This window comes from Argiope bruennichi, chromosome 3 (genome assembly GCF_947563725.1).
Source record: "Argiope bruennichi chromosome 3, qqArgBrue1.1, whole genome shotgun sequence".
Lineage (NCBI taxonomy): Eukaryota > Metazoa > Arthropoda > Arachnida > Araneae > Araneidae > Argiope > Argiope bruennichi.
Genome location: NC_079153.1, coordinates 141369045 through 141373157, shown reverse-complemented (window position 1 = coordinate 141373157; position 4113 = coordinate 141369045).

Below are 4113 nucleotides of genomic sequence, written 5' to 3'. Positions count from 1 at the left end.
TTTACTTGCTGAGGTTATTTTTACAAAGTTATATGCATACATCATGGTCGATTGGAAACATTTAATCAAAGTGGCAGCTCAGGCCGAGGAGGAAAGTACACCAATCATATTGAAGGGAAATTTAATATGGTCCAGCAAATAAACAAAGTAAAAGTAGGGGGGAGTACTCATAACTTACACTGAACTGTGAGGGATACTTAAAATGATGGATTCCTCAAAATTGCTGGAAGCAGTTATTCACCATGTTTGTGATTACATCTAAGGATTTGAAACATTTCAGACTATGTGTGTATTTATTGGTTATAATTATACGATTACCACTATTTAATTTTCAACCTTTGTTATTATTGTCTTGCAACAAATTAGATTTGACTGTTTTTTCGCGGCAAACTTATTGGATACCTTGACTAGAAACTATCTATAAAAGTATAATTGCAAAGACACATATATGAAAATTTTATAATTTACTAGAGTAAGAGGTATTTTCCAGTAGTTTTTGCTTTAGTACATCTATTTTACTGTGAGTACTATCTTATGACGCGTGACTACCTTAGCTATTTTCGACTTCATGTCTAAACACATAATGGGAGAAAAAACATCAGTGCTTTACATTTCAAATAACTGGAGGGGAAAAGAGCAAGATTACTGATTGTCACCGTCTTTCTCCAATAGTGCCGGCATTTTCAGTTCTAGGGACTCTTTGTGCATTCTGCCAATTTCTGACGGCTGTTCGATCTTGTGGAATATTTTCTTATGTTTCCTTTCTATATATAAATAATTTAATATTAATTATAGTAGTATTTTATTGGGTATTTTTTTATTTATTAAATTATTCATAACATTGATTTTTTGATGAGGTGGGAGGATGGGCTCTTATTTCACCTGAACTCTTAAAAATTTTTAAAGGTGCTATTAATTTAATATTGAGGAAGTTATAAACGGAAAAGTTTTTCAATGAATAGTTAAAAGATATTATTCTCAGGAAGCAAATGAAGCTTGTTGAAATTTATATAATATTATAAAGTCCACTTGTTGGTCATTACTTTTTAAAACTATATTAAGGATTTTGCATACTTTCTATTGTGTCTCTATTTTCCATTAATAATTATTATCTTTTACAATTGTTGTACTATTTTTAGTTATTTTTCTTTATCTTTTCAGAATAATTGCTATGCATTAAATTAAGTAATTTTAAATTTAACATATTTAAAAATATTAAGAAATAAAATATATAAAAATTCTTATATATTTTATTCATATATATAATAATAATATATTTAATATCAAAATATTAAATATATAAGAATTCTCTAATAAGATTAGAACAATAAAGTATAAATTTTTAGCAATGAATCATTATTTTTAATTTTTTGAAAATTTCGTTTTTATTTATTTTATCATAGAACATCCATACACTGCACATTGAATGAAAAAAAAATTATAATTGTTTATAAATCTTATTATGTAAAAAACTAAATTTTTTCTATACTTTTCTTTAAAAAAATGTTCAATGTTTTTGTAATTTATTTGTATTGTTTTAGTATTTTTTTTTTCGGATTATAATAGAACCATATTATTTAATCTGTTTTTCTGCGTCAAGATTTGTTAAATGCAAAGCATTTAAAATTTTCTGTATTTTGTTATGGGACTAAATTTTTTTTATCCCCCTTTAACTCTTTTGTTACATAATTTTGAAACCGGTTTAACTCATATAATACTTAATTTTTAACATAATGTGTTTTTTTTACTTCATTAGTACAATACATAATAACAGAAATTCTTTTTAATGAAATAAAAAATCTTGTCACAAATCTCGATTTTTTCATTCTTGTTTTACTTGCGCGTCACTTTCAATATGTTACCAAAACGAATGCAATTATTTTGCTAGCTTAATCTAAGTATTTTATATTTCTGATTTCTTTTTTGTCATGATGGGTATTACCAAAAGGAATAAATGAAAATGGAAAGTATTTTTATAAATTATACGTATTTTTTTTTTTTAAATAAGTTCAATTGTTACACTAAATGCTATATGCATAATATATTCGGTCGCTGTTGATAGATTCCAGTAAACACTTCAATGGATTGCAATAAGAAAGCAAAAATATTTTATGACAGTGCTAAAAATACTAAAACATTATTGGAACATTCATTCTTCAGGGGAACACGTGATTTAATATTTCTAGACACAGTGAAAATATTTTGAATCTTATTGCAGAAATGAAAAGTGATGTTGCCAACTGCATGTAAATACTCGATAGTTAATTTTGCTTGGTACCATTCCAAAGATTTTTTATTTATTTTGAGCTGGGATATAGATAACGGTTGTGTGAATATATTTTCGATAGTTATCTGTGAAAACGACTCAATTCCAATCATTTAAATTTCTTAGTTAAAATTCTATTATACTCGTCCTGACATACAATTCCCTAACTTTAAAGGACGTTTTTAACAAATTTGATTGTTACAACGTCTGTCTTGTAGTTTGCCAGCAGATATGCTTTCGTTTTTAATAAAAATAGAGAAGATCGAAAATTTGCAAATAAAAATTATTTCATGTAAGGACCATTTTTAAAAATCTACTCTAGTAATCCAGTATTAGAATACAGAGGAAATGGCATAGCTTAAATATACATGGAATTATCTGTGCCGTGTTGGAAGAGCAACGAAATAAGAATCTGGAAAAATGTTAAAAGAACGATGAAATAATATTGATGTTTTAGTGAAGAGCATTACTAATAATAAAAGCGGATGCGTGTGTAATATGTTAGCACTCTTCAAGAGAGAAAGGGCTTTCAAATGTCTGGTATATATTTTGAAGAGTGAGAATGTACGCTTCTAAATAATTTTTTTTTAAAAAATCAATTAAAATTCTAAACTTTAATTTCATCCCATTTTTATCCGGATTTTTGTGAATTTTCAAAAATAATTTTTATATAATTTAAGCAATACTTTTCTCCTTTGAAATAAGTTTGAAAAACTTTTTTCATTGTTTTTACAATTATTTCATTGCTTGTTTATCTTCAGTTGTTTAAAGCTAAATTTATATCCTAATGTATTTTACGATCTTTCTGTTTATTATTATTATTTCTTCAAATTTTCTTTCAAACCTGTTGGCAAAGTCCTCTAAGATGCAAGTGTATTATAACACTAAGCTCATAGTAGCCCACTGTTGTTATTTATCTTTAATTCTACGTGTTTGTTTGTTTTAATTCAGTTTATATGCAGTTAGACGTTACTGTGCCACCGTAATGCTGAAATCTTTGTCCCTATTGGTCCTGATCATTTTCAATTAGTTGCAGGGCAGAATTAGTAAATAGGCAAAGGATAATTGTTAAAGGCCTCCAACTTTGGAGACCCCGAGCCTTCGATGATTTTTTTAGAGATCATTTAATTTCGCACCTTCATTTTATCATAGAAACTGATCAGTCAGTGCATGACAATTCCATTAATGACGAAGCAGGAGTTGAAACTTTCATATGTTTTATTTTCACATATATATGGACACGGACATTTCTGAGCTACCACACAAACACATTACAACACAAAGACGGGAGAGAGAGTGTGTACATGTCGGCGTCTCGAATACTTCTGGTTAGGGGAACAGAATTTCTCCACCGGAGGGAGTCAAAACTCTAACAGAAACCATGCCCCTGAATTTATCCAAAATTATAATAAATATTAATCAAGTTATTTATAGTATTCGAGCAACATTCTCAATTAATTACCGTTTGCAACTTTTATGCAGTAGGCCTCTGAAAAAAAGTTCTATGTTTATAACTTAAACATGTGCGATTTTATTATTAGATATTATTTAGACTATGTTTTAAAAATGTTTTTTTTTAACTATATTGCATAATAATATTTTTAAAATTTAACTGCACATTTTTTTTTTATATGTAATAAGCTGAAACCAAGTTAAAGCGATCCGCAGTTAAATGTTTCAATATGTCAAAAAATTTTGTTTAAACTGCGCACATAGAGATTAAATTAAAATAAATAAAATATAGCGGATTTTGAAATGTGAGCATGGAAAAAGGGAGCTTTACGACTTGCGTTGCTTTAAGGCCCTTAGAAAGCTTAATCCGATCCTGATTAGATGCCTCGAATTAC